The 19,557-nt window shown below is 38.5% G+C and overlaps 1 long non-coding RNA gene across 2 annotated transcripts in view; it reads left to right on the forward strand.

The window, feature by feature from the left end:
* LOC142054432 (uncharacterized) overlaps window positions 1-1,230 on the forward strand; it is a 74,081-nt gene extending 72,851 nt beyond the window's left edge. For both annotated transcript variants that reach the window (XR_012659521.1, XR_012659522.1), the window contains 2 exons: window positions 66-189; window positions 908-1,230. This is a non-coding gene — a long non-coding RNA (uncharacterized LOC142054432). The remainder of the gene's footprint in view (window positions 1-65; window positions 190-907) is intronic.
* Window positions 1,231-19,557: the final 18,327 nt, after the last annotated feature.

Consider the following 19,557-nt stretch of genomic DNA (forward strand, 5'->3'; position numbering starts at 1 on the left):
TCTTGCTTTCTTATTTTAATGCATAAAATTTTAACTATTTTTTTGGATTTGTATGCAAATGCCAGACTTCCTGCCAAGAGCTGAAAAGATTTCACAAAGGATGTAGAAGAAAGAAATGATTCAAGCAAGTCTTTTGGGTGGTTTTCTTTTCCTCTCCCATGGTTACAAAGAACCATACAATATCCAATGGTGAGAAATTACCCTTTCATTTATATTTAGTAGGATATATTTTAGTAACAATTATTCTTAAACCTACCTGCACATTTTATTCATTTTAATAAACTGTTGAGTTGTATATGGTATGGGGCACAATTGATAATTATGAATTTGTGAATAATTTAAATGATTGCAGTTCAGTTCCTTAACTTTCAGCACTCCCACGAGCAGAATGTTGTACTCACAATCTCCGGCAGGTACAGCATGCCAGTATAGTTTGATTTACATACTGTATTGGCTCAGATTAGACCAGGCTTAAAATAACTAAATTGTAAAGGCAGATATTGCCAGTAAACCAAACATGCTGATGCTTAATAAAACCTGATCTGACTATATTAAAACTTTGCTTTTAAATTCCAAGACTTACGTCCTGTATGGCGAGAAAGACAGGGTGTTTGTTTTGGAGAAACTGAAAGGATATGGTCTAAGTCATACCAAAGTTGTCAGTAGCATAATTTGTGTCCATAACATAATAAGGAAGAAGATTTACTTACTCCAAGTGGTAAGTCATCAACTCATACTCTGAGCCAGGCATGCGGAGAGCTTTTGAAGGGTCTACCTTAGGCCTTCTTTGCTTACATAACAGAGCCCCTTGAGAGATGCAAAGGCCTTTCTAATGCCAGTCATTTCAAAACTCAAAGTAACCACTTGTTTGAGTCATGAATTAATAGAGTCACTTTACCTTTCCCAGTACAAACAGGTCCTGCTGCAAAAAGGGATAATGAGCAAAGCACTGTTGTCCTGCCCATGCTTTTTAAGAAGGAAGAAGAACACAAAGCAAATGGGGAGCTGTGAGCCACAGCAGCTCTAACAGTCACAGTTAAGTGGAGCCCCTTCTGCTAGACTACCTCTTCAAATAGAGTGTTCCCATTTAATGTTCCTCAACAATAGCTGTCTGCTGGAGATTGGCCTTAACCTGGTTGGAAGCATTTGAGACTGTGAAATTGGAGTAACTTGGGATTCATGTGGGTTTTTTTTTTTCTAAGCTGGGACCCTATTGCTCTATCTCTTTTTGGCTAAATGTTGTCCCCACTGGATGAGGTTCACAGCATGCAGTTGATTTCTCAGTACCTCAGTGATACTGAGACCAACACACTGTATTTCCTTTAATAAAAATTTAATTTTCATAGATAATGAAACTATGTAGATAAAATGAAGGAATCACTTTTCTAAAAACTTTTAAGATATGTCCTAATGGAAAGATTAAATTATACTAATTTCTACTTTGCCTCAACTGAAGTTCCCCCAAGGGACTTATTTATCTGGTTGCTATAGCAAGATCAAAAGCCACCCTTGTGTGCCACCAGACTGTTGCAGGAGCAGAGTTCAGAAGACAGCGTGCAGAGAAAACTGGAGTTAGCCAACACAGGAAATTTCAAGGAGAGTCTATCTGGGACATTTATTGACCAGTCACCTGCTGATAAAAGGTGCCTTCTGCACTCTAGTTTTATAGTGCTGGAAATATCTTCTCTTTTATCAAAATAAAAATTTGGTTGATTTGGATTTTTTCCCAAAATATATCAGGAAAGTTACTCTCTTCCCTAGTAATATATAAGTGGCCTAGAATTTAAAACCATCATCCTGAAGTGAAAAGATTTCTTTCCTTGGCCCACGTTTTCCACTTTCCAGTTACAGCTGCTGCTGTGGGGAGACCAGCCAGTTGCAGAGAACAGAGCTTGCTGCTGAAGCTATGCCATTTCTCCCTACATGGACCCAGGATCCATGGGGAAGAGCTAGCACTACAGAAAGAATTTGGAAGCTGAGAGTCAGTTTACAGGCAGGACATTTGCGTTCCAGCGATTGGCTGGAGAACAGGCTTGGCATGTGCTTGAGGAGAGGCGAGGGCAGCGGTGGCTCAGGGCACAGGGAAGGGCATCTGCTGCAGCCCTGCCTGAGAAGATGCCCTGCCATCTGCCTGCACAGCTTCTGGTCCAGCCCAGCTCCTCTGGTCCTACTGTACCACTCACCCTGATGCACTCGCAGCAGCAGAAACACCCTGGTGGCATCCTGCTGCTTTCCTCCCAAAGGAAAGAGCTCTGCCCTTGCCAAGAGGTCCCAAAGGCCCAAGAAGATGCTTTGAGCTTGCTCCTGGTGGGAAAGGACTGCTAGGAGAAGAAGGGGGACCATTGACCTTACGCCCTGGAAGAGCACAAAAGGAGGAAGTTGATAAGTAAAGCAGGAACGAAAAACCATACCTTGGCTTTCTCTCTCCCTCAAATGCATCCATAATCTGCTACAGAAATATCTTTCTGAAACTATCAGGACCCCTCTCTCCTACCCTTTGGAGATGCGTGGACCCTTCTGACTCCTGCCTTTTGCTTAGCATCCAATGCAGGTCTCTGCCATCCTGCTTTTAAAAGAGCCATCTGCCTCGACAGTTCTCCCCTTCCTCACCCAAAGCTTCTCAAAACGTCCTCTACCTCTCTCAGCCCTCTCTTTGCCCATCCACATATAAATATGCTCCTTCCAGTGCCCCTCCTTGTCCAGTCCTGTTATCTTCTCAAAACAAATTAATAACAACTGTAGATTTAGGCATTTTCAAACTAGGAAGTGACTTGTAGGATATATATGCAACACTTTAACCATCCTTCATATGATTTACCAACAATTTTTATATGGTATTTAAGTTTTTGTTTTGTCTTATAAATCCTGGTATAGGTTTACTATTTTGTACTCCATTCAGAAAAAGCCTCTTAAAAATGTAAAGTGACTAAAACGGGAGACAAAAGTATGGCATTGAGAAATAAACACAAAGAAACACTCTTATGGGTGAAAACCTTAGTGTTATTTTTTTTGTGTTGAACCAGTAATGAACCTCAAGGTCAGTTTAAATTAATTCTTATTGAATTTCCTATGTGGTGCAGTTGTCAATAGAATAATAGCATGCATCAGTGGCTTGTAGCTATTTTTTTCTTTCATCTCTATTTCCTTCTCTTTGGCATTTTATAAAGCAGGCAATTTTTTTTTCATAAAAGACTTGAAACCCCTTGATTTTTAAAAGTTACCTATGGAATTCTGCCTTGTGAGGTGCAAAACGAACAGGGAAAAATCACAAACTGTGGTAAAAGTCCCTGCGGAGCCCTCTCTAATTAACTGTGCATTCCTGAAGGAGCCCCAGGAGTGGAGAAAGGTACTTGTTAAATGAGGCAACAGTTTCTATGGAAATGGAAAATAACCACTCTCTTGAAACTTCCTACCTAGAAATTTAGGCTGTTTGTATGAATTATGTTCTATTTGGTACATCTTTCCAGACAGAAAACTTCTCAACTTTCAACTCTAATAATGACACGGAATGCTGGTAGTCAAATTAATATAATCTATTTGTGCAGCTTTATTAGCTTAACATGTAAAAGACAGTTGGATCATACCAGTCCGTTCATGTATATGACCATGTTCAGCTAATTGTATTTAGACATCTTGCTGTCTTTTGCATATAATGCTGTTAGTTATCACTTGAGTTATTTTCTGGTTTACTTCTCTATTGGTCAATGAAAATCTGACTTTTTAACACCAGGCTGCTGTGCAAAGTGCAATTACACAACCTATTCTGTAACACAGTTCTGAAAATACTTGAAAGCCACCTGGCCAATGAGTCCTCCTTCAGATGCTACAGTGTCCTACCTAACAGTCCTGAGTCCTTTGCAAAATTCAGGTCACTGAGCACCTGAAAGCAAACCCCAATGCAAAATGATCTGAAATCACTGTATGGATTTTCCAGCTGAGTTTTTGCAATAGCAGCAGAAAAGCATGTTTGGAGCTCTGCAAGGTATGTTAGGATTAATGGAAACCAATGAGTTGTTAAGCAACAAAACCAGAGTGAATATAAATAGAAAATATTGCATATTCAATTTAAACAGTCCCTTTTCTGCTGAAAGAATGAATTTTTTAAAATCTTTCTAAAATTAATTTAATTATCTTGGCCTCTGAAAAAAAGTAGCTAGGCATAAAGGCTTGAACTGTGGTCTCAATCTGATGGTGTTCTTGCAGCTTGAGGTACATTTCTAGTTTTGATGAAGTTGGCGACATGACTTCTACTCCCTTCAATGGCCTGGGACTTGGCTCTGTGAGAGAGAACTAAATCCTCTGGTTCTGTCAGACAAGTAAAGTACTGTGTTTTTCCTATTATGAAACCAAGTAATATGTTATTACTAACTATAGATATATAATATATTATATGTATTTTATATAATATATGATATAAACTGAGTTATAAGCTATTCCCAGCTTCAGATGAAGCTAGTATCTACTGTTCTTGAGACCAGTAGCCTAGCTGCAGAAATGACACAAAAATACCAAGCAGCTTGAATTCACCATAACTTTCAGGGCACAGTTCTCTGAAACGACTTCACATAGTTCTTCCCTCATGGAAATATTGGAAACAAGGGATGAAAATAACAAAATCAAATCTCAAACTTCGTTTGCCATTGTACTCATGCTAGGTGGTTTCCTGATGTTTGAGCAGTTCGTGTTCAGGCTCCTGCTGTGTACACACTTTCAAAATACACAGCACAACCCATATTTCTGCAGCATTTATTTTAATTAGAATTTGTGGCATGAAGCCCCACCTAAAACAGAAAACTGGATGATTGTTCACCTCTTGCTCACATATCTTTTGCTGAAAAACAATCCTCTGTGCAAATGAAGTCTGGTTTGCAACTACTCTCCTACACACTGTTAAGAGGAAAAGAAAAATAAACCAAGGAGTTCTCATTAGCAAACCTCCACTGGCATTGCTCACTGCTGGCTTGATAGCAAAAATTGTATATTTTTATCACAGTTATTGCATTGGGTTTGCATGACAAGGTTTTCATAATCATACAAGTGAAAATAAATGTTTATTAAGTAGTTATTGAGATGATGAAGCTTTTACTTTGTGTCATAATCTTCAGTAGGAGACAATGTAGTGCGGGATCAAGGAGTTTTATTGACTGCTTTTTAATACCAAATTAATTCTTTAGATATTGATCAAAGAAGCATAGAAATCAAAGAAAAAATAATGCTCTGCAGTATTTGAAAGACTGAGTTATGTCACCAGGGAGTTACAGGCCTGAAAATTAGTTATTAATTGTGAGAAAAATGACATAAAAGCTGATCTGAAGCTTTATAAATAGAAAACTAGAGGGTGATAATATGATAATATAATTAATACCAATCACCTAATACTAAAGAGTAGTATTCAATATTCAATATTTCAATGCTATTGAAAGCATGGCCTGTCAAACAACTGAACAGTAGTGCTGGTGTAGTTTACTTGGATTTACATAAAAAGTTTAACTTCATTCCATGACTTTTTGATGAACAGACTAAAATAATTTGGAGCTGACAGGATATGTTTCAATTAGATATTTTGTATGTTTAAATTGTAATTTTAAGGGAAAACTCTTCACTAAGTTTCTGCAGGGTATTTCAAGAATAATTTCTTGGCTAAAGATTAGTGAATATTAGTTCACACTCAGCAACCTGAGTATGAATAAAATTTGTTCACTGTCTCTGTATAATCAGACTCATGGCTAGTATCTTTTATTCAATATACCATTATCAGATGTAGTCTTTTAGTATCATTTCACTACTGAACTGTGATAATTAGTGTGTGACAGGATTTTTTAATGTAATAAAGATAACATGTCACTTGGGAGCAGGGCGAGTGTGGGGGTGAAAGGAGCCTGAATCCCCTCAGCTGCAAGTGCAAACTGCAAGGAGATCAGAGACAGGTCTCAGTCCTCACCACAGGGGCTTCCCTGGTAGCCCCTGTGTTGGTTCTCAACCTCTTAATCAGCTCCTCTCTCCCTCTCCTCCCCTAGCACTGGCACCATTTTGTGGACAAAAAATAAACTAAGCGCTTTTAATTTTAAGGGAATAGACTGTGGATGTTAGGAACTGAAATGCTACAGACCACATTGGTTGGAACTAGCTGTCTTCTGCAGGGGCATGTGTTAGTGATCTGTTAAACTTAACGGCTGAAGGAAGCATATCACCGTCAGACTCTTCGGCTATGTATGTGCTGCTAATTATAATATGCAAGAAGCTGTTCTTTGGTCCTGTGAGCAAATGGTACATCACAGCTCCTGTCCTTACAGCTAAGCACTCCGCCTCAAGGCTAGCCAGCTTGTGCATGCCGCAGGGGATACACTAGCAATTGAGCAGTATGGGCAATTGCACACCAGTACCTGAGCTGGTTCAGATCTAGCTAATGCTTTTGGCTCTGGAGGTTGACTAGGCAAAGCACATTAATGTAATTAAAGGCAGCTAAAAATCACCTTTACTGGATCAGTTAAAAGCACCATTTACACCCTCTGGAAACATATAGGACCGGTGAACTCTTAAATAACAATCCATGTCATAACTGCAAAGGATGAGTGTTAGCTAGTCAGATGTTCTTATTTCCAGCAACAGATGGCCTTGCTCTTAATAAGGCATAGTCAGTCACCTATACCTGAGTTAACGATGAAACTGGAAATCAGAAATGTTCAGGGATTACAAAATTCTGTGTAAAATACAGAGATTTTTCTGAAAAAGATGAGACCCAAAAAAACCCCACTCATAAAGCAGCTTATTTCTACTCTAAGGCAGCAGATCCAGTCTTACAAGTTTTTGAGGTTAATGGAGTCTGTGATAACAGGCCAAATCATGACTGGGATACAGGTCAAAGCTCATAGATATGTTGAGGAAACGCAGAGTTAACACTTAGGCAAGGAGTTAGAATGTGCTGAGAAAGAAATTCACCCAGTCTTGACTGAAGCCTGCTCCTTGACACAATACCAACACTGAGAGCCAAAACTACTGCAGTTGGAGGCAAGTTGAAAGTAATGAATAATTCAAAATCTGAGTTCCATATGAAGAGCTAGAGCACCATGTTCTATCAAAAACATCATCCAAATGTGATCACTACAACAATGTGCATCAGGTGGGGAGATATCTGAAGCACCCTGGGAGCATGTGCCTCGTGGCCAAAGAAGATGACAGTGCTGTTGGCTCCCAGGAATTCCTCATGGGAAAGGTAGTTGCAAGCAAAGAAGAAAATAGTTGCCATGAAACCAAGTGGTGTGTATTAGTTTCAAATTGAGCATATGTGCATGCCTGTTCTATCAAAAGCAGGACCAGTACTAAAGGAAGAGATACAGGGACCAGAAGTTTCAGGTAACTTGATTCTTCCAAGTGGATTATCTAAATTATATATTAACCATACCTTCCCCCATTCTTTCTTCTCTCATGCACATATCACATACAGAACCGTCCATAATATGCATAATAAAGAGGGCTTGATACTGACAGGTCGAACTCTGCCTGTTGCTATGTAAAAGTACCCCTCTCTTGAGCAAAAACTGGATAAACAGGACTTTTAAAGCTTTGAGAAGAGAATGTACTAAATGTACTTTCACGGGGTAATTCATGTGCTTGTTATTACCTGTATTTTTGTTTTATCTAGTTTTTCCCAATCCTCCATTACCCCTAATAACTGAGCAATGACTGGGTACACTTAAAACTCATTGCTTAATGGGGCAGGTTATTTTCACAGAACATCCAAAGACCTAAATGCATGCCTCTGTGCAAAATGGGAAAGCTATAATTATGATACCATTGGAAAAATAGGGAAACCAATACTGGATTAAATGGGTGTCAAGGTGTTGTCTAGTCAGAACTCTCATGAAAAAGTAGTGAGGCAAAATAGGAAAGAATTTGAGGACCTATCAAGGGAATGGAGAATTTCTCAGTGAAGAGTAGATAGGAATTGGAGGAGTTTTAGAGAAAAGAATATATCTACATAATTTTGGATATAGATTCTGAAGCTGTATTTTTGTTTATAGGTGTTGGAGGACCTTGAGCAGAAGAAGTCCAATGGCATGTATTACACAGGAAAACTTATCTCATGGTAGTGATACCCTCTAGTCTTCAACTCTGTATCATAGCGGAATTCTAGGAACCCACAGCAAACAACATTGTTCCTCTCAGCATTCCTAGAGAGCACGAGCATTGTGAGCCTTTTTGGAAATTAATCCAACTTTGTTGACTGACATAGAAAGAGAATTTAGGACCATGGTTCATCTCAGATTTGGGCTCATATTGTCACTAGTGCATTTATGTACTTCTCTACAATGCTACTGTGATGGCCAGAATATGAAAGAGAATAGAGGGTTAATCATAACTTCCTGAGGCATTAATGAGTTAGAGTTTCCACTGAGTAGTTACTAAATCTCAGTGTCCATATTTTCCATTGATGTAAAGGTTTGGAAGGATGCTATGCCACATTTTGAGTGTGAAATGAAAGCTGATGTTCCTATACTATATACAAATTGATACATGGATATCCTTCTAAAAACAAGGCATACAAAGTTGTGACTGTCACTTCTGAGGATTAGCAGTCTTATATGACGGCTTCCACTTGGATAAAATATGCATCTATGGCTGTACTCGTGCTTGTTTATTTGCAGATATAGTGAGAACTGGTTGAACACCCTGTAGCATATCAATGAAAACTCTCTGCTTCTGCAAGCTAGAACTAGCAAGACACACCTTGAGTGGCATGAGAGACTAGTAGGCGAGCAACGTGCCTTTCACACATTAATATGTATGGCATAAGTTTACAGTATGATGAGGACAGTGTAGATGTGTCTTGAAGGTCAAGGTCCTGCTCTGGAGGGAAGTTATAATGTGGAAATATAGTTTTGGGTAAGGCACTAATACAGCCTACTTTTCATCTAATTGTCCTGAACGTGCTGGTTAACCATGTGTGGGATGAGCTTCCAAGTAATTTGAAGAGTATCATTAAGGAAAAGTAGACAGAACAAGGCACCCTCTGCCAACATTCCTAGAGCCGGCTCTTTCTTAAACACCTCCTACATACTTGATGCTGGGAGAGACATTACAGCTTGCACATTCCACCCCTACCGGCAAGCTTCATCTCAGATTAACAGTTGTTGAGAGTAAACTATATCATTTATGAGGGGTGTGAATTATCTCTCACTTAGCATTTCTCCACAAACCTTTAGCAAATGATACAACTTAATCTATATTTTCAGAAAAATCATACAGTATTTCAGCTCTTCCTGGGGTCTATCATAATATTATTTCTGGGTTTGTAAAAATGGAATGGAAGGTTAATACAAGAAGGAAACGGCATTACCTATTTAAATCTCATATCTGTCCTCCAATTTTGACCTCAAAATAAAGACCTTTTTCTAAAATAAAGAACTTAATTGGAAAAGATAATTGTTTTATCAAACCTCCTATCTAATAATTATTTCACTACAGTTAGGGGATTACTTAAAGCATGAATCAAGCTTCCAACAGTTTCTTAAATTCTATAACATGTTCAGAATAATATGTAAATGATATTTCTTCTTCTGTGTTTGTTAAAGGTTTATGTAACAGGATTTTGTTATTATATGTTACGGTTTCTAGGATTTCTGATAAGCCAGTTTTTAAATTGTATGACTTTAAGATCTAAAATATTAACCATTTTCTTATCAACTTTCTAATATATTTTATTTGCTTGTTTTTTCCCCACACATACCTCCAAACCCTCAGGCCATTCTTCTAAATGATCAAATTAAATTATTTAAATAAGATTTCCAAATGTGGGACGATAATTTCTGACAGTTTTGAAAAGTAAGTGAACTGAAATGGAAAGTTTTGAGAAAAGATTAGACAAGAACATGTCAGGAATATTCTAGGAAACTATAGTCCTATTCTCAGAACAAAGATTTATATCAGATAATGTGTTTAGGGTCCATGCAATTCTACATTTTCATGATTTTTTTTTTAAAGTATAAGCAACCTTGTACTAATGGTAACAGAAACTTACCTTGAGCTACAAGGTGAAGTATAATATGTGAGGAGAGTAAATTAAAATTAGGCTGTTCATTCTCAAAAGATCAAAGAAATATTTTAAATATTTTGCTAAAGTGGTTCTTCTTTTATTTGGTTAGTTGGGGTTTTTTTCAGAGGACATTTGAAACTTGAAAAATCTACAAAATTTCATCCTAGGGATTCAAATCACAGAAAAAATGAACTTACAATTCATATTACTTTTACAGGAAAATATAATTCATTCTTAAATACATTGTACAACCAGTTACAGTGTTACAAAAAACTTGTCATATCTCAAGTGTTTGCTACGAGTAATCTCAGAAATTTTGGTGTTTTATAAGCATTACTTTATTATCTTTGGAACACTGTCCTGTAGCAAATATTACTTAAGCTGTAAACATGGAGAAATTTGTGTACAGCACAACTAGAACACCAAAATTACGGAGGAATTCATAGCTGAATTGCTAATGTGTCTTTGTATCCCTGAAGCAGAAGAACTTTTCCCCATCCTACTATGGTGCAAGGAGAGTCTCAAAAGATACGTCTCAGAAAGAGGTTTTATTTGGTTTGTTAGTACAACTTTTATGTAAAGGGGGGTTGTTGAGTGCAAAGTGCATACATGTTTAAAGGCAAAATGGGTTATGGGTGGAGCATGAGGTTTCTATGGAGGGGGCCCTATATACCCAGCAATACAGTCTGGAGCAGCCTGGAGATGAAAAGCAGACAATCAGGGGATTATAACAAAAGGTTATGTATATGGACTCTGATGTGCCATTTCCATTTCAACCTAGAATTACATCATCCTCCTTATTCTGTTTCATAAGATCTTTATTTTAAAATGTGATTTAAAGGGTAACACCACCTTACGTGAACACTTTTAACCTGGAGAAACAATGGAGAGTAGGGAAGCTATTTTGAAGAAAGGGACATTGCAGTTACCTTTTCTTCCTCCAGCTGTCTCTTGGATGCTGGTTACATTCAGATTGGGTGATCACCTGGCTGTTTTCACCCAGTTTTCAGAAAGTGAAAACCAGCTGGTTAACATAAAAGCAGGCAACCAATCATCAGGAAAGTGAGAGTTACATAAAGGAAAGAGCTGAAATGCCTGCCAGTTCACGCAGGGAGCTTACCTGGGGACTCTGTCCCGAGTCCTGCCTTGCTAAGGCTTTACAGAACCTGCATGTCCACCATTAATGGCTGTATGAAGCAAAACCATTGAATCAGTCGTCTACACCTGATGCAGGGATTGTCTTCATGGTTTTGCAAAGACATTGAGATCAACAATTTCACCTGATGCGCTTCTGTTCATGAACAGAACCTTAATAAATTGGCATAAACAACTAATTTTACAACAAGAAAGCTGTAGGCAAATTACAGGAGACAGACAGTAGTTAGAACTTGCATAGTTTTTACCCCATTCTGTATTTTGCCTATTTTCCCTATTTTGCCTTTACAGCTCTGGCCTTTTAAATGGCTATGAGAAGTAAATGTAAAGTGACTCTCTAGTTTATATGAATTAAACACTGAATGAAGCCCATAAAATTATAACAGAACTATTTAAAATAATTAGGAAAATATCAACCGGGAATGGAATAGAAGATCCCATAAAAATGTTGCATGCTTTATCCTACATCATGATGGAGTCAAGGAGGGTCTGTAAATATAAAATAAATTACAAAAATGCTTTCATATAATGAGGAATGGAAGTGGATGCTTAGATTATCTAACACTTTGTAGAGTTAATCAGAAGGCATATTTTTCTCTGTACATAGTGAATATTTTTCATCTCTATACAGCTTCAGTATGCAGATATTACTTTGAAACTATCCTTTTTCTTTTATTCCTGTTGTTAGATAGCTCTCCATATTTATTTAAAACTTCTTCATTAGCCTTTTTTAAAATGAGCTCAAGAATTGTTGCTTTTGTTTCACAAATGCATACATATTAAACTAAGTTAGCTAACCCAAATTACACTCTGGTGGAATAGTTTTGACCTATGTATGGTTACCTTGTCCTCTGAAAAATAGGAAGTAACAATCATTGTAGCAGTTATGAAAACTTGAACCAAATGAGTAAGTGAATAGACATTAGCTAGTTGCCAGGATTGTCTCCCAGATGCGGGAGGGGAACCTCAGATCAACCTTCCCACTGAATTCTCTTTTGCAATTGTTCATTTATGTAATCTGAGCAAGAAAACATTTATTAAAGGTTTCCTTGTCTTTGTAATTGTCAACGACAGAAGTTGGGGGCTGAAGGGGGTACGATTCCCTTAAGTCCAACACCAGTTTTTGGCATCTCTGATGTAACTCCAATGAAACTCAAGCAAAGCAAGCCTAGTATTATCCATAGGTACCTCAGGGATATTGAGACAGCAGCAAAACCTGCTTAACCTGTTTGCTTTCCCATACTCCTAGGCTTTACCTAGCTGCCTTATGCCAACCTCCTGCTTAATTGTTTGATTTAATTGTTTCTCATAGAATAATAGTTTTTCCTAACCACATCAACAGCTGTTATACAGTTTTGTTGTTTTTCTTGCTTTCATTTATAGTCGCTACATTTTGTTTGTTTGCTTTTGACACTGAGGAGTTTTTAACTCATCCAGTACTTAATTTACGGTCCTAAAGTTTCTCCATTCTCTGTGTCATAGAAAGAGATTAGCAAATCCAGAAAGTTTCATGAGGTGAAATTAGCTGAGATTCCTTCAATTATGTCTTCCCATGGTGTTGAAAGAAGACAGAGCTGGCAACCTGTAAGTTCTGCTTGTCCTTGGGATCCTAAAACAAGAAAAGTGACAGAGACAGTGGGAAGGGCCAAATTGTTCCTTTGAAAGGATGGGCACTGCGACAGCAATATAACTGCTGGAATGCATTGCAGGAAAATACTCAGCTCTCCGCTGTTCTGACAAGTGTGAAGTGAATATGCAGGAAAAACTAAACATTTGTGTAACTTCTATGATTCACTCTTTCATGAACATCTGCAGCTGTACAAGTGATTAAATTTAAAACCCCAAACAATGAAAAGCAATGCTGTGCTTGCAAGAGACTGCTTTTTAGATGCCACTATAAAAAAAATTCCTTCAACTGAGTGCTCTTTGCTCTCATGCCACATCCCATTACACAGATCCAGTTCTATCAGCCTGTATTCAAAAACAGGAACAACCAACACGTTCTTATCATGCATCCTAATGAGTAATGCATGGCAGTGCTTTTTTTGAAGGACATCTCTTAACTTGTTAGAACTTGATTGTGCAAAGGCACATGGTATTGCATGTACTTGCCTGTTAACTGTTAAATAAAGGTCTTAATTGCTGTATTTCCATCTTCTCTCTCACTTCCCAAGAGTCATTGCCTGTGTTTTAGCTGCTTAGCAGCAAGTTGGTATTCTGATCACATTTTATCCCATCAGGACTTTCTCCCTTTCATCCTCAGTTTGCAAACAGTTCAATTACTGACATCAACTTTTGCCAGGTTTTACTGATGTCCGGTGGAAATTCCGTTATTTTTGCTCTGCCTGGCTCACACAGCATGACTGCAAAAGCCTGCATCGTAAATACCTGCTGTACGGGAGAGGTACATGCAGAGGAGCTGGGCAGTGCCCAAGCCTGCAGTGCATTCTTGTCTGCTGGAATCCACAGCCCAGTGTTAGCCTCTCTGCGCAAAGCTTTTGTCAATGTTAGCACTAAAAACCTAGTATTTTAGCTCATATCCACCTCTACTGGCAATTTAAGCTAGAAGGCCAGGCTGCACATTTGACGGAGTGTTGTAGGCATACGTGGTTTCTACCACTCTAGTGCTAGCCTTACTAGATGCCTGGGTCTGGCCTGGAAAGTCTTGATTTCTGGGTGTTTTCCAGATATCTTGATTGCCATACTAACAAATTTATTAAAATCCTGCATATGCTCAGTTTTGTGTGGTTTCAGTGTGGCTCATGTGGGGCTGACACTGCTTTGCTGCTGGGCTGGCAGCTTTAGGCCGGCTTTCTGGCTGCCTCCAGCCCGCAGCCAGGAGGCAATAGTGAGGGGACACATCCTGGCCACAGCTCTGATGGTGCCAGCCTTTGTACATCAACATGGGAAGAAGAGAGGTTTGGGACTGATGTGTGTTGTCTAACTGTAATGGGGGAATGATCCCTGAAGATGGGGAGAGAAAGGATGTCTCTGGGACAGGAAAATTATCAGGGCTCATAGGCAGAAGAAAGTGCCCAGTCCAGAGTTCTCCAGACCGCCCTTTAGTAAAGTTAAAGAGACAAGTGGGTAACTCACTTTCCTCAAGGACCTAGAAGTGCCCCCAATCCTTGGTTGCAGAACGGCACTTTGATATATTCTGAATATGATGCCTTTCCCCCACTTGCAGTTGATTAACTGTGCTGGTGCTTCCTATAAAGTTGCCCCTTGCTGGGTGCTGGGCAACAGAACTGCCCCTCCAGTTCATCCAGACCCAACCGTATCCTGGGCTGCTTCAGAAGAAGTGTGGCCAGAAGGGTTAGGGGGGTGATTCTGCACCTCTGCTCCGCTCTGGTGAGACTCCAGCTGGAAACCTGTCCACATCTGGAGCCCCCAGCATAGGAAAGACATGGACATGATGTTGGAGCGCGTCCAGAGGAGGGCCACAAAAATGATCAGAGGGATGGAATGCCTCTCCTGTGAGGACAGGCTGAGAGAGCTGGGCTTGTTCAGCCTGGAGAAGAGAAGGTTAAGGAGATACCTTACTGCAGCCTTTCAGTACTTAAAGCAAGCTTACAAGAAAGATGGCAACAGACTTTTAAGAAGGGTCTGTTGCAATGAGAAAAGGGGTAATAGTTTTAAATTAAAAGAGGGCAGATTTAGACTAGACGTAAGGAAGAAAATTTTTATATTGAGGCTGGCGAAACACTGGCACAGGTTGCCCAGAGAGGTGGTAGATGTCCCATCCATAGAATCATTCAAGGTCAGGTTGGACGGGGCTGTGAGCCACCTGATCCAGTTGAAGATGTCCCTGCTCACTGCAGGGGGGGTTGGACTAGATGACCTCTAAAGGTCCCTCCCAAACTATTCTATGATTCTAAGTCTAGCCTCTGGTCTCTCCTCTGCACGAAGGACACTGAAATGCATACCTTCTGTCTCCTACTCCCTTTCCGCAGGACCTGAGCAGAGCTTGGACAGAAATAAAAGTACACTAAAGCTGTGGCATGAAGGCAGAGGAGGACCAAGAGAGCTCCTGGAGGGGGGCCTGAAGTTGCTGGGGAAGGCACACTAGCTAGCTGAGATGAGCCTTGCAGAACATGTGAGAACAAAGTGGGGTGCAGTCTTTCTGGGGAGATGAACTGTGCTGGAAGGAACTGGGTACAGGGTGTGTTCACACTTCTTTTCTCTTCTGTTAAGATGAAACTAAGAAAGCCCTGTAAGTAAAATGGTGTTTTCTCACTATTTTTCCCCACTTGATTCAATATGATCATACTATCATTTTGTACACAGGTGGGAATGAAATGGCAAGACTAGTTTTAATCCAGGACTGTTTACCTCTTTTCAGACATTTAAAAAAGAAAAACCTGCAGAAAACAAAACAATAACTAGATATAAACTGCCATTTTGCCACTCTGGCTTCAACAGTTATGCTGTATCATGTCATTCATTTGCAAACATAATTTTTCTTTGGAAAGGCCTTTTCCACTATGTTCCAGAAACTATGGCCTCACACTTCAAATTTTCTCTTCATTATACAATTTTTTATTTTGTGTATTTGTTGACTAACCTGCTCACTATTAACTCACAAAAATATTTTTCTGGAGCTCTGCAATATGGCAGCAATGGGGCCAGTTTATGAAATTTGGATGTTTTCATCCTGCTATACTACCTAGTATAGTACACTAGCTCAGTACTTCTACTGTACTTGTCAGCCATCTCAAATACAGGTAATTAGGTTATATGGGTCTAATTTTAATTGGCTGTTGTGTCCTATGTTGTCTTTTCTTATACAGTTGTGATGAGTTGCTGTGCTTTAAAATGAGGCAAGGAAGAAGAAATACTTTTTATTAAACCAACTGAGATACTTATGAGTTATGATTAAGATAACCACAAATCAGCATGGTGTGGACTCCTCCCTGAATAGATCTCATCTACCTGAATAATGCATTGTGAAATTTCCTGTTTCACGCTATTAGAGTTTTCAGATTTAAAGGCGGGGGGTGGGGGGGGGGTGGGGGGTAAGATTGTCACGATAATAGTGGTAATAGCTTTTACCACAAATATTTGTGAATATAATGTTCATTATAATATTTATGGAGCAATCAGATTCAGGATTGTGTCACCAGATCTGCAGATGCATTTAGGAAGGATGTTGCTCATGCCCTGAGAAAACTCCAATCAGTTTCTTAGTCATCTGAGTACTCTGCTTGAGAATTTAGGATCCAGAGATGACCTTTATGAAAAACATGATAGCTTCTTTCATTTTGGTGCCACTGATTCTGATCTGGGCTTCACCAACCTGTCGAGTATCAGCTGTTTAAATTAGGATCGTTGGAGCCTGTCTTGTTCTGTCCTTCAGCCAAACATGCGCTTTATTTAACTTGCATTACTACACTGTCACTCTTCCCAACTCCTAATCCAGTGCTCCATCTATTTTGGTCAGTTTGATCTGCTTTTCTACAAACAGTACCCTGTTGCATGTTGTGTCATCAGTCTTCAACCTTTGCTTGTATATTTTATGATGTGCTCAAAGAAATGCATAGAGGACGTAACTTCTAGCTTCAGGCTTTTGCTTAGGATATGATCCATTCTGCAGCTGGATGTTTCAGGAGACAAGAGGATGGGGAGATCTGGATTTGCCTACCCATAATCTCGTAGCTATGAAGGTAAATGTAAAATATGATTGTTAAATGGGAAGAGCATTGCAACTTCTGCAGCAAATTAGAAAAGTTAAAATTCTGCTTGGAATAAATTTCATCAAAGATTTTCAGTTATTTTTAAAGCACATCAAATGACATTAGCATAGGCTTTTCATCCAAAAAAATAATTCATGTAATCTATTTTCCCCTCTCAACATCATGAAACAGGGAAAGTGAATAATGGAATGAATGAGATCTTTATGTCAGTGTCAACTAGAAAATATTTAACAGAAATGATGTAATTCTTTTTCTTTTTTTAATATGAATTCAGAAAATAAATCTTTCTATATATTATCAGAAGAAAGGAAGAAAGGTGTTTTCCATTTCAACAAAAAGTTACAGAGTTGATGCATAAACTGTATGAATTTCTAAAATTTGTCATCTTCCTATTGTAATAGGACTTCTGTTATCAAAATGTAGAATCTTTAACCGTAGAATTTGAGTTATGTCTCCAACAGCTGATCATTGGAAAAGGTAAGAAACAGGACCTGCATCCAGTCGTTTCCATATCAGTGCCCTCTCTCTACTGGGCCATGCAGAGAACAATGCTTTAAAATTTATTACATAGAACATAAATGTTAGAAATGTATTTGTTACCATATTCTAAGCTGGATAGCTCCTGCCCTCATGGCCACACATAGTCTTCATGACATGAACTTTATGTTTATAATGTTGCCTATCAGAGAAGTATAGTATTTATAACATACATTCAATAAATAGAAACCATTTTCACTACTAGAGATAGTGATGGGTCATCTGTTGACAGAAAAATCAGTTTTAACTAAATGTAGGTGACCTTTTGTCACTCTTGAGTACAGCTATACTGGCAAGTTGGTTTGCTTTCTTGTTTGCCCCAGGGTCAAATCAAATGATTGTTTTACACAGCATTACATATTAATTCACTCCCAAGGTCCAGATTATAGCAATCCAACTAGCTCCCTTGATGAAGAAACCTTTGGTCAAAAAGATAAAAGTTTGCTGACAGGTGAGTCAGTTCTTTTACATTATCCTAAAATGCAACATCCCAATTTACCTATGATATAGGTTTATATGTATAACAAAAATACCCAAGTGTGGCAGGTTGTGAAACAACCATTCCATTATTCACCTGTTTGTCTCTTTTTTGCAGCATCTTCTGTTGAGGACAGAGCATGCAGCTGCTCAGCCTCTTTTCCCAGCCCACTGCAGAGAATTTGCTAGTTTATTTGTGAGAAAATTGGCAAGCCTGCTGTGAGTACTCAGGCATCCTGGGAATTTCACTAGTCAAAGCTGAAAAGTGCAAAAGCTGTCAATCAGTGTGTATTTACCAGTTTCCTTTCTTTGTCCAAGATTGATGCTGCTGGAGGAGTCAAAAGGCTGTGATGAGACAAAAAAACCAGCATGCCTAATGCACAATTTATTCAAGAGATGTCTTTTTCTCCAAATTTTATGGCAACTTGTGCACTCTGTCTCAAAGTTGCCATAATACCTGATATGTAATACAAAATAAATTTATGCATAACACACAACATAAAGGCACATACGATCCATTATATTTCCGGAAAATAGTTCTCACCCAATTTCTCCTTCTTTACACAAATCTTCCAAGATATCTTTGAGGTCATTTATATTTAAATATTATATTCACCTGCCTAACGGAAATTTCCATTTAAAAGACTACCACTTCACTCTGTTTCTACAGCACTTCTTATTGAAAGAGTTGACTTACTCTTCAAATCTGAACTTTAAGTTTTCTTGATAGAGGTAATAAGGCTTTAATTTGACTATGCTGTAAGTCCTATCCCAATTCTTACTCCAGTCATTTATTTCTCTCTTCTTACTCTGCCCTATTGGTATCTGCCCGTTTATTATCCCATCTCCCTCAGTGAATTGTGAGGGTTGCCAGTGTAACTACGAAGAGCTTGTATTTTTTCTTCCAGCCATAACACAGAATGATTGCTTGTCCTGACATTCCTGTCCTTCACTTTTTTTTCAGCTATGCTTACTAGAAATAAATCTCAGCTCTACCCTCTTAGAAAAAAGTAACCTAGTCAGGAAGGACAGTAGTTGCACCTGCTGACAATAGGTCTTATGGGAATGGATGGTACTGTTTCTTCCTCATTTTTTCAACAATCTTAAAGGGGGAAAAATTACATTTTAACCATCTATTCCTATCCTTGATGTTTATTTATCACATTTATCACATTTTAAGGTAAGTTTCAGGTTTTAGCATTTCTTCCAGTAACACTTTCATTACAGGTTAGATGTTCTTAATGTCTAAAAACTTTGCATTTAATCATCTTTCAGCTTTGAAGAGATAAGTTTTACTGCACAAAATCATGTCTTACTGTAGTTAAAAGACAAAAAATCTGGGGCACCTACTTCTGAAATATAAAATGACTTTGAAAGATAGTTCAGTCACAGAAGCTACTTTTCAGTTATAGTTGCATACCTTTACATGTTGAAAATGCACTTAGAATTGTCTTTATCAGGGCAAAACACCTTTCCTACTTGATCTAATTCCCTAGAAATATTTCAGTTGAAACAGAAGGAAAAAAGAGGAAGTTGACTTTAACATATGCTTTTCATCAGAACAACACATTAACCTATAGTAATGTGTCTGCTGTGGACTGCTGATATAACATACTATAGTTTTACTCAGTTGACAGGGGACCAAAGGAGAGGAATTAACAA

This window comes from Phalacrocorax aristotelis, chromosome 3, assembly GCF_949628215.1.
Source record: "Phalacrocorax aristotelis chromosome 3, bGulAri2.1, whole genome shotgun sequence".
Classification (NCBI taxonomy): Eukaryota; Metazoa; Chordata; class Aves; order Suliformes; family Phalacrocoracidae; genus Phalacrocorax; species Phalacrocorax aristotelis.